This window comes from Panulirus ornatus, chromosome 43 (genome assembly GCF_036320965.1).
Source record: "Panulirus ornatus isolate Po-2019 chromosome 43, ASM3632096v1, whole genome shotgun sequence".
NCBI lineage: Eukaryota > Metazoa > Arthropoda > Malacostraca > Decapoda > Palinuridae > Panulirus > Panulirus ornatus.
In genome coordinates, this window is record NC_092266.1 from 32,679,590 (window position 1) to 32,692,264 (window position 12,675).

Here is a 12,675-nt window from a genome sequence, read left to right on the forward strand (position 1 = left end):
TCCTGGCCAGCTGGCCAAGTGTTTACTTAACTCTGCCCACGATGACCTGACCTTCCAACACAACGGCACGACTCCTGACCACGACGGTACGACTCCCGACCACGACGGTACGACTCCCGACCACGACGGTACGACTCCCGACCACGACGGTACGACTCATGACCACGACGGTACGACTCCCGACCACGACGGTACGACTCCCGACCACGACGGTACGACTCCCGACCACGACGCTTCGACTCCTGATGGTACGACCCTTGAACACGACGATGCAACCCTTGACTAAAACAGTACTAGCCTTGAACATGATGATACGACCCTCAAGCGAGACGGTACAAACCATGAAAACAACGACAGTCAAATGTCTTGGGAAAAGTGACGTGACCTGACCCTTCATGATCACGTGAGAGGCCACGTCATCACAGCCAGGCAGGGATCGTACCGTTGTGGTCAAGGATCGTACCGTCGTTGTGATTATGATGGTTATGTCTTGCACAGTAGTAGATATCTGCTCTTGGCTGATGCTGTGAAAGCGAGTTAATGATGGACGAAAATTAACTTTAGATTCATCTTCATTCGAATCCCGGAAGTGATGTTTTGATTGGGTCATAACTACGAGAGTTCAGTTACAGAAAGAGATTAGAGTCTATATAACACTTACCCGCCATGCATTATAAAGGTTATGATAGCAGGTCACGACGGAAGAGGAAAGAGCAAGGAGAGACTTGATCACTCTTCTTCTTATTTAACATGACAATGTTGACAGTGGCCAATTCTCTGAAAGATAGAAAGAAAGAGGAACCAAACGTCAGAAAAGGAACAACATATGAGATTTGTAAGAAATAATGAAAATAATTATATATGTACGAGTATCAGAGATGTGGACGAATGGAAAAACTAAACTGGATATATAGAGTATATAAATCCGAGTTGTATGACAGTCGAAGATATTGAAGAGATGGGGTCCCACCAGTGTAGAACTCCCTCCCCTCCGTACAGGACAAATAGGTAGTTACACAAACACACACACGTCTTAAAATCATACAGGGGCAGACAGACACCTGCGTCCATCTGGACAGACACACACACACACAGAAGAAAACACTCTTAGCTGCAAGTTTGACCAACAAAGAGAAAACGGAATGCGGAGGTAACCTAACTGTGACGTCGCGCTTACGTCAATATATCTGAGTCGGAAATCACTACTGGAAACGCGTGGGTAGTTCGGGTACGACCTGGTAATTACTGGATTGCTATACCCGGATAATATTTTGCTTCCTCCTAGGTTCTTACCGATATCTACGGGACTTTCAGTCTGTAGAAATGATTGTCTCCATATCAGTCCGTCACCACAAGGCCTCGCCCTGCACCTTGACCCTACTTGAAACACTCCAGGGTCATCACGTCACATCCTGATAGTGTTAAGGAGCACTAGAACGCTTCCTGTCATCTCTACTTTACACTTAATGGTTTTCCATAACTCTGTGGTGGACTAAACAGCTCACTTTCTTGTCTCCGCCGCCCTCCATCATCTCTAGGGCTCACTAGACCACACCTTAAGCCTGATAGGTGCGTCCACTCCTTACTTCCGGGGGTCAAGACCTATCACCACAAGGGACCTGGGGGAAGAAACCTCAGGCAACACTGCTGGCCGGCCCATTAAGCGTTCTCAGTGTGGCTGCCGGGTGACCCACACCTGGGTGGCTGCCGGATGACCCACACCTGGGTGGCTGCCGGTGACCCACACCTGGGTGGCTGCCGGTGACCCACACCTGGGTGGCTGCCGGTGACCCACACCTGGGTGGCTGCCGGATGACCCACACCTGGGTGGCTGCCGGTGACCCACACCTGGGTGACTGCCGGGTGACCCACACCTGGGTGGCTGCCGGATGACCCACACCTGGGTGGCTGCCGGTGACCCACACCTGGGTGACTGCCGGGTGACCCACACCTGGGTGGCTGCCGGGTGACCCACACCTGGGTGGCTGCCGGGTGACCCACAACTGGGTGGCTGCCGGTGACCCACACCTGGGTTCTTCTCGCACAGCAGTTCCAGGCCTCCACGCCTGGGTTCCAGGAGCGTCGTACACAGCCAGCAGGAGCGGGGTAATCATGGGGTAACACTTAACGAAAGCCTGGGAACAAGAAAAGCGGTTGGCCTTGAGGACCTGCTCCAGCTACTACCTGACTCATCATGACGCCTGTCTTGAAGCTTCTCAGAACGATGGCTACTTTTGTGTGTTCCAGTAATTTCTGGAACTCTTCACTGACCGGACTTTTCACGGTAAAACTTGTCAGCGTTAGAGCCTTACTTGTTTCTTAAGCTTGAGAAATGTCCAGAATTGGATCTTTTTCAGACATCTTTCTGATGTGTGTGTGTGTGTGTGTGTGTGGATCACAATAAATGTGGGAGTGCGTCAAGGATGTCTGATGTCAACTTGGTTATTCAATTCTTTTTTATAGAAGGATATTTACGTGAACGTGAGGTGAGGTTGATTGTAAGGTAATAATCATGGTAAAATGCAACAGTACTTACTACAGTTACGGTGTACAGATGATGATGATGATGATCCGTTGGGTAACTAAGAGGAAGAGTTGGAACTGAATGGCAAGCCATTCCAATGATGAATCTAGTAGGAGGAGGAGGAGGTTAACTAAAGAGAGGCATGGGAGATCACAGTGCATGGCGTCTGCATGGCGAGGGGCTGGATGCTGCAGATGAGGCTGGATAAATAGCGATAAAGTTCAGTGAGGATGGTAGCGGCACTGCGCAGTTAAGGATGATAGCGGCACTGCGCAGGTTAGGATGGTTGCAGCACTGGGCAGTTGGGGATGATAGCGGCACTGCGCAGGTCAGGATGGTTGCAGAACTGCGCAGTGGAGGATGATAGCGGCAATGCGCAGGTGAGGATGGTAACGGCACTGCGCAGGTTGAGAGCAAAGTTATGGAACGGGGGGTAGATCGGAGGTGTTCTGAAAGCTGCAGTGACTAGGAAAAAATCAAGCGTGTGGGCAAGAAGTCTGCTTGACAGACGGACGGACTGCTTGTGATGCATGTATGTGAAGCTTAAGCTTTATACTTTATAATTCAGGATACGTCACACACAAGAGCAGTAAGGATGGACGGGTAGGTTTGTGGTATGCGGAGGACAGAAGATATAAAGATGTGACGAAGGTATGTGAGGAAGTCATCAAAACTCACATAGATTACTTTTTCTTTTAAGATGGTATGGTCAGGTAGACCAAATGGTAGATGGCTGGTGATCAGGAATATGTAAAAGAAGGTACAAAGAGGAGAGGCAGACCAGGGAGGAGAGGGACAGATGTGATTAGGACGAGGGAATATGTCAAATACAAGCGTAAAAGGAATCATCAGGGATCAGATGCAACAGAAGCATCTTCTATATAAAGGTGGTTTATACAAACACTTTAGATACACTTGATGAATGAAGGCAGTGTAAAGAGTGAAAAAAACACTTGTATAAGTAAGGGCGTTGTTCATGGTTTACTTAACACAGCAGGTAAAGGTTAAGGATGTGATTACAGAGGCTGTATGGACATGACCCCACAGTGGAAACTACGAAGATAATGATGAAAACAACATGACAGTCTTTTGATGTTCGTTATGTCCTTATGCTTAAATATTCCCTACCATCCACACCACACTATCATCCACAACACACTATCATCCACACCACACTATCATCCACACCACACTATCATCCACACCACACTACCATCCACACCACACTATCATCCACACCACACTATCATCCACACCACACTACCATCCACACCACACTATCATCCACACCACACTACCATCCACACCACACTATCATCCACACCACACTATCATCCACACCATACACCGACCTCCATCATCAACGCCACATAAATACAACGTCTACAACATATTCAGCTGACTCACCTATGGATAATCGTTGCAGACTAACCCCAGAACAGATAATCTCTGCAGGCTGACCCCTAGATATCCCTGCAGGCTGACCCCTAGATATCCCTGCAGGCTGACCCCTAGATATCCCTGCAGGCTGACCCCTAGACATCCCTGCAGGCTGACTCCTAGACATCCCTGCAGGCTGACCCCTAGACATCCCTGCAGGCTGACCCCTAGATATCCCTGCAGACTAACACTGAAATACTCTCCACGTGCTAATCTAGTGGCACCGCACACTTGTAGATGGCTTCCCCAGGCTTCATCTGGACATCCTGGCTGGCAGGTAATGCCCAGGTACCTATACTGCCTGGGTAACACAGCGAAGGTGTTCTACACCAGGTGGCAACACATGGGAGGATAGGAAACACAGTGTTCTACACCAGCTGGCAACACCTGGGAGGATATGAGCAATAATCAGGTGGACGTGGATCCCACGTTCACCTAAGACTGCCAAGAGTTCATGATTTTCCTGAGGGTGTTATTACTTCGACCTCGGCAGCCTTAATGACAGTGGAAGTTGACAGACCAAAATGACCAACCAAGAAAACAAAGTTGGCTCGCCCTCCTCACCAAACACACACACACACACACACACACACACACACACACACATACACACACACACCTCCTCACTTGCCAATATAAACAGCTTCATCACGCGCATCTTGCTCCAAGCTTAGCAGTATCTTCATCTGTTTCTTTACCTTCGTGCAAGACCGAAAAAAAAATTAAGAACATGACTTTTGTCCTCTTTTCAGTGACTACAGTTGAATATTATAAGTTGTAAGTCCAGTAGAAGTACTGAGCGGCCTCCATACCTCAACTCCCAGACTCACAACAGGTTACAAGGAACACAAACCCGACCAGAACTATGAAGTTGTGTGCACCTCAAAAGATTGACCAAACCAACACTGAAATGAATTGAAAAAAAAAAAAAGAAAATGCATAGAGAGATCAGTCTTGGCATGGGGGTGGGTAGGTGGTGTGGCACTCAGCGAACCACTGACTTCTGCACCTTGAGTGCAGACCGATCCTTGGGTGTGATGGCCTGTCCTCTGACCTGACCCTGTAGGGTGAAGTCAAAGGCCAGGCCATCTTCAGTGAGGGCCGATAAGCTGGACTCGCAGGTTGCAGCGTCATACGCAATTGTCGCACCGTCATGTTCAAGTGTTGTACCGTCGTGCTCATGGCTGCAAGATCGCTTTGTAAGGCTTAAAGATAATTCTGGAACAAGACGTCTTCATTAAGTTTTACTATTAACAGATTGGACTTGTTGCTGAGTGGATAGCAAGACTACGCAAGACACATGTCAACTACAAATTATGGCGCTAACTTTGTATTTCTCTTTCGAAATACAGTTGCAAATCATAAAGTTTTCTACTACACCGAAATGTGATATATATATATATATATATATATATATATATATATATATATATATATATATGCTTTTAGAGCTTGAAGATTACTCTACACACAGGAGCAGGAGAAGGTGAGATCCTTTGGGGCGAGGAGTACCTCGATGATGTTTTGATCTGTTTCGTGAGTTGACTACGATGGCTGAATCCCAGAAACAATTTTTTCTCAAGATGGCGTCGTGTACAACACTTCAGAGACGCCCGTGCGGCAGTCATACACCTAACCATATGAACAACTTTAGGAATCTTCAGCGGTTGATCCCACGTTCGTTTCAGGCGAAAGAATTTTCCTCGAGTAATGACATCAGCTTGCAAGGGCATGGCTAGGTCAGGCTGTCTGCATACCCTCATGTTCTCTTGTTCAGAACGATTGCCAGACCCGAGGCCATGACGTCCAGAGCAAGCAAAGCTACAGAAATAAAATGTACGACTGTCTGGAAAATAAACTAGCAAATGTGTGTATGTGTGTGTGTGTGTGTGTGTGTGTGTGTGTGTGTGTGTGTGTGTAATATGAAGTAAAGGATTATCATGTGTTTACTCAAGTTAAACATAGGACAATACACCCCAGATAGAAGCAAACCTTCCCGAAAACACCACAAACCATCTTGAATTTCAGCCAGACCTCCAGTGACTGGTGACCACGAGGCACATGATGCAACTTCCCCACAATTACTCCATCAGACGACCAACCAGGACGCCGATGACACTGCGAACATTTGCTGCCATGGCAACTCCGGTTCACTGTGGGGTCCACTGCTCGACTCGGGTTTTACGTCCCTCTACGGATGTATGTAATGCAAAGAGTAAATCTGGATTACGTTGTTGTGAATCAGGTCTTATGACTAACGACCAAAGACCTAAACCAGGCAGTGTGGTCACTTGTATGAGGGAAGAGTGCACCAGGACTTCCCAGTGGGGTCCGAAGGTCGTCCTGGAGACGATCGCCCTGGTCAGGGGTTCTCCTGGGTGGTTCTGTTAAGCCGGGGTCGTAGTGTATCTTCTGCCGCTACGCAAAGAACCGTATCGTACCCTCTACTGTCGGCCTGCTATACGGAAACCGTACCATACTAGCCTATCATACGTACCATACCGTACCGTACTGTCTTGCTATACAGAAACTGTTCTGTACTGTCCAGTTATGCGGGTGCCGTACCGTTCTGTCCAGCAACCCAGACATGATCACTCGTCAATAAGCTTTTAAACTTATCCCTTCCTTACCACTGGGCGGCTGACATGGTGGGACACGCATTACTGTGTTCTCTCCACCACACATGGTATGACGCGTCGCCACCCAAAAGCAGTACTGACGTAACAAAGTTGAAAGCTCACCGTAAATAGTCGTTAAATGACCACGGGACGTATAAAGTCCACAGTAAATAGCCAGTGTAGTCTCCAATTACCAGACATGTCCTCTGTCTGGAGAGACAACGTGGGCATCAGCGGCCACGGAAAGCGTGGGCAGCAGGAGCCACGGACAGTCAGCAGGGATCACATACTGCAGGGACCATAGACGACAGGGCCACAGACGGTAAGGATCACAGACTGTAGGGACCACAGGCTACAAGGGCCACAGACTGCAGGAACCATAAACAACAAGGGCCACAAATTAAAGTAGCCAAAGACAGCATAGACCACAGGCAGCAAGGTCCACAGACTACAGGGACCACAGCTTGAGCAGCAAGGATCACAGATTACAGGGACGACAAACACTCCCTAAAGCACACTCCGGCCAGCAAGTTGTGTCTTGATCGTTTATCTAGCCATTCATCTCTCATATGTTCGTTCCATTGTTCAATAATCTTGTTCATTAACTTCATCAATAACTGCTTATCTTAAATTGTTAAAAAACGAAGTCATTCTTATTTGTTTATCAACATATATCATTTCCCGCTTTTTTTCTCTCCTCGTTGTAGGTAAACAGTTGCTCTTCCACGTGTGTTTAATATTCCACGTCTTGCGTCACGCGTCTGCCAGAATTTCCCTGTTGAATGTTCCCTACCTTCCCATGCCCTCTGCTCTTGGCTGGCTCGCTACAACTCATGAACACATTGCTGAAAATTTCTGAGCTACACGTCGACCTGAGTCACACATCTTCACACACGCGAGGAGGAAATTTGGTCATTCTTACACCTCGTAATGACGACACTACCACCGTAGTTAGGTTGTCTACTCCGGGGCTGCCAGGTGGCCCTTGATTCTCACTTGTAGAAGAATGAAAGGCAGGGAATTGTAGGTAGGTGTCGGGGACTGAACTCTTAGCCAAGCGAAAAGTAAATACAACTGATAGATAATTCGCTACAGAAACGTTTTTAAAGCCAAGCGAAAGCAACAAAGGGGGATCCCGCAAGGCTCCATGCTGGGGCCAGTGTTATATCTGATCAATGGAAATAACTTGTCGAAAGGAAATGAATCATACTTCAAAAAGAAATCCGATGACGTCAGACTCATGAAAAGGATAAAGGTTTATCAGAGTGCACACGAGTTCCAACGAGGACTCCATAATTTCCCTGCAACTGAAGGTAGCGTTGCCTTGGAGCTGAAGCTCCTGGAAAGAGTTCCTGGATAACACTACAACTTTGAAAGGTGTCCTGTGGTAGTTATATATATATATATATATATATATATATATATATATATATATATATATATATTTTTTTTTTTTTTTTTTTTTTTTTTGCTTTGTCGCTGTCTCCCGCGTTTGCGAGGTAGCGCAAGGACACAGACGAAAGAAATGGCCCAACCCACCCCCATACACATGTATATACATACGTCCACACACGCAAATATACATACCTACACAGCTTTCCATGGTTTACCCCAGACGCTTCACATGCCTTGATTCAATCCACTGACAGCACGTCAACCCCGGTATACCACATCGCTCCAATTCACTCTATTCCTTGCCCTCCTTTCACCCTCCTGCATGTTCAGGCCCCGATCACACAAAATCTTTTTCACTCCATCTTTCCACCTCCAATTTGGTCTCCCTCTTCTCCTCGTTCCCTTCACCTCCGACACATATATCCTCTTGGTCAATCTTTCCTCACTCATTCTCTCCATGTGCCCAAACCATTTCAAAACACCCTCTTCTGCTCTCTCAACCACGCTCTTTTTATTTCCACACATCTCTCTTACCCTTACGTTACTTACTCGATCAAACCACCTCACACCACACATTGTCCTCAAACATCTCATTTCCAGCACATCCATCCTCCTGCGCACAACTCTATCCATAGTCCACGCCTCGCAACCATACAACATTGTTGGAACCACTATTCCCTCAAACATACCCATTTTTGCTTTCCGAGATAATGTTTTCGACTTCCACACATTCTTCAAGGCTCCCAGAATTTTCGCCCCCTCCCCCACCCTATGATCCACTTCCGCTTCCATGTTTCCATCCGCTGCCAGATCCACTCCCAGATATCTAAAACACTTCACTTCCTCCAGTTTTTCTCCATTCAAACTCACCTCCCAATTGACTTGACCCTCAACCCTACTGTACCTAATAACCTTGCTCTTATTCACATCTACTCTTAACTTTCTTCTTTCACACACTTTACCAAACTCAGTCACCAGCTTCTGCAGTTTCTCACATGAATCAGCCACCAGCGCTGTATCATCAGCGAACAACAACTGACTCACTTCCCAAGCTCTCTCATCCCCAACAGACTTCATCCTTGCCCCTCTTTCCAAAACTCTTGCATTCACCTCCCTAACAACCCCATCCATAAACAAATTAAACAACCATGGAGACATCACACACCCCTGCCGCAAACCTACATTCACTGAGAACCAATCACTTTCCTCTCTTCCTACACGTACACATGCCTTATATATATATATATATATATATATATATATATATATATATATATATATATATATATATATATATATATATATATATATATTTTTTTTTTTTTTTTTTTTTTTTTCATACTATTCGCCATTTCCCGCATTAGCGAGGTAGCATGAAGAACAGAGGACTGAGCCTTTGAGAGAATATCCTCACGTGGCCCCCTCCTTCAAGCTGCCTCATACTTAACTTCATTATAAAGCACACACGTTACCCCAAACAACTATAGCTTATGCTTTTGAAACTGTTGCTCTTCCACCTCTAAAGAAAAAATCTTCCATTTTATTTTCAGCTGATGAAATATGGCCTCTATAAAGACCTTTTTATTTCTGTTTGGATTCTAAAATAAAACAGCAGACAATCCACGACGAATGTTCTTGTTAATATTTCGCCGAAATAACGACACAAACAGGATACTCCACCCAGGCTGGTGTGGATCATGGTGACTCCCTGTCGCTTCAGCGGACGTGATGGAAGCCTACTACGAGGCAGGACCCGTGTGTACCGCACCCAGCAGCGTGAGGTGCTTCACGAGCAGCCTCTACGTGGGAGAAGGTTTTTGAGGACGGGCTAAGGTCCGGATCCTGCCTGTATAGTCCTACTCAAGGGGTCATAATATCGACCTTTGGGAGGGCAACGTCGTGGACAAGGATCGTACCGTCGTTGCTCAAGGATCGTACCGTTGTGTTGAGACTTTGTTTGGCCTCAGACAAAACGCTCCCTTTTTGTTGGCAGTTTTCCTGAAATTTGCCTTCCCGCCTGATGGTCACCAGAATAATTAAGCCACACTTTTCCTGAAGCGTCCACAGCTGCTGACGTGTACCTTCGGCCTGAACACGTGAACAATGACCTCAACAACCGTGGTGTGTCCAGGCTGAACATGTGAACACTGGCCTCTATAGGTGTGGTGTGTCCGGGATGAACAAGTGAACACTGGCCTGTACATATGCTCACGTAGCATCATGTTCAGTAATATGATACTACCAAACATCCACACACACACACGCGCGCGCGCCTTCTGTCTCTCTCTCTGCAGAGAACCTAATGGAAGTCAACTACGAAAAAACAATCTTTTTTTCATAATGCCGTTTCCCGCGTTAGCCACATCCGCTCACGTCCATTCTCTAGCTGTCATGTGTAATGCACCAAAACCACAGCTCCCTATCCACATCCAGGCCCCACAGACCATGGTTTACCCCGGAAGCTTCATATGCCCTGGTTCAGTCCATTGACAGCACGTCGACCCCGGTATACCACTTTGTTCCACTCTCCCCAGCACATCTTTCGCCTTCCTGATTTTTCAGGCCTCGATCGCTCAAAATCTTTACTCCATCCTTTCATCTCCAATTTGGGCTCCCGATTCTCCTTGTTCCCTCCACTTCTGACACATATATCTTCTTTGTCAACTTTTTTCTAACTCACTCTCCATATGTCCGAACCATTTCAGCACAACCTCTTCATCTTTGTCAACCTCTCTTTTTATTACACTCTTCCCAACTCGGTCACCCACTTCTGCAGCTCCACATATGATTCTTTTTATAATTCATTCATTGGTTAAGAACAGTCGCAGATGAACCATCGACTGACAACTGTATACGTAGCGGCAGACAATAACAGTAATCAAGCAATATATGCGGTGAGCGCTACGTGCTTGCTCTACCTCCTAGATGGGTAGTTATTCTGCAGAATATTTTCCCCCTCACTTATTTCACAGTTAATTGTGAAGATGCACTGCAGGGGACACCGTGCACCACCAGCAATCCCCAGGTCATAGCGTAATACACCTTCCTCACCCTTTTACTGGGCGTAGAGAGCCTAGCACACACTCACCACGTCCTGGGGCCCAGTGCAAGACTAACCTGCCCTCGACCCAGATATTCTGCCACGCTCGCTTGATCTCTGACCTTTGAGCCCAGATGTAACACCGGGTCAGGATTGATCTCACGCAGTCAATCGAGCATCGTTTTATGGATGTGTTATCCGTCATAATGTACGAAGCATGAGAAAACTTCTCCCAGCTCCAAACTGTCGTAGCCTAACACCATAGTAGGCTGTGCTACGGTGTACACTCATGGCAACTGCGATCCATTATATAACATCGTTAGTATGCTTGGCTACGTCTGACCACTACACTGTACCGTCCGTGGAGTATATCTAGGTGTGTAGCGACCTTACCCCATCATGACAATACTTTGGTCTGCTTCCACATTTCCAGTAAACTACATTCTGTGTCTCACCTCATCATACTTCTCTGTGGTGTATGCCCGTATGGCCACACCCTGTTCTGAGGTCACCACGTAACATATAAGCTTTGTTTCGAGGTTACCACATAATAGCATTCAAGTTTAGTTTTCAAGCAACAGCATAACGTATAAGCTTTTTTCTGAAGCAACCTAACTCTCCCAATACAATAAATGACTATGTTGTAACCTCTCACAACTACTCCTGTGTTGTAAGGTCATAGTAACCAGTATGTTGTAAGGACATCCCACAAATATGTACTGTTAGTATTACATCTCCATAAAGCTCCGGTAAACCATGTAGAGCTGCGGTAGCTCTGATGATATGAGGGCCTTGAGGTAAACAAAACTTCCTTGAGGTATTAGGAATGCACCTTGTGACGTGAGCCAATGGTTGTTGAAACCCTCCCGTGTGACTAACGGGGAATTGTATTTACAAATGTCGCTTACTCCAAACGATTCTATTCCTGGCTTTATTCTTGGAAATGTCCTGGGAACAGGAAACTTCCCAGGTTTCTCTAAACATTGAATTTGTAGGCAATGCCGTACAAGTCTCTCAGAATGTATGTTCATCCTTGAGCTAAGGGTGCAATCTGGGGGAAGCTTTTAAAATATTTCTGGATCACTGAATTCTTTTGAGGTAGTGCTTCGATGGATGACGTCACAGCAATATTTTTCTTTTGTTCGGTCAATTCTGAAAAGAAATATTGAGCATGTTGATCAGATCACGTGATCAATCGTTACTCAAAAGACAGACTGACAATATGCTGGTCAGTCACGTCCTGTTCGTCTACCATTCAAATCATGCTTACGTCGTAGATATGACGATAAAAGTGACTTCCTGTGATGGGTATGATCTGCTTCTTACATGATGATGAGAACGATTCTGAAACTCGTCTGTCCTGCATTATTATAACTGATGATATACAGCGCTTTTTGTGCCTTGGTCACTGATGCCTGTCGACGAGAAAACATAATCATCTGGAATCACACACACACACACACACACACACACACACACACACACACAAGGACTGTAGATTGAACAAACAACCAGAGAGCCACTGCAAGCACCCAAAGCACCCCAAAACGCCCGTGAACCCAGTGACTCATGAACCACTAGAACAACGTTGGGGACTTTCCCCAAAGACGTCACTATGGAGGGTTGGGGGGGGGGGCACGTGGGACATCCCCTCCCCC

The 12,675-nt window shown here is 46.4% G+C and overlaps 1 long non-coding RNA gene across 1 annotated transcript in view; it reads right to left on the bottom strand.

The window, feature by feature from the left end:
* The window catches only part of LOC139762536 (uncharacterized), an 84,468-nt gene that overhangs the window by 33,853 nt on the left and 37,940 nt on the right, over positions 1-12,675 (bottom strand). Inside the window, exon 2 of the long non-coding RNA XR_011715735.1 lies at positions 662-777. This is a non-coding gene — a long non-coding RNA (uncharacterized lncRNA). The remainder of the gene's footprint in view (positions 1-661; positions 778-12,675) is intronic.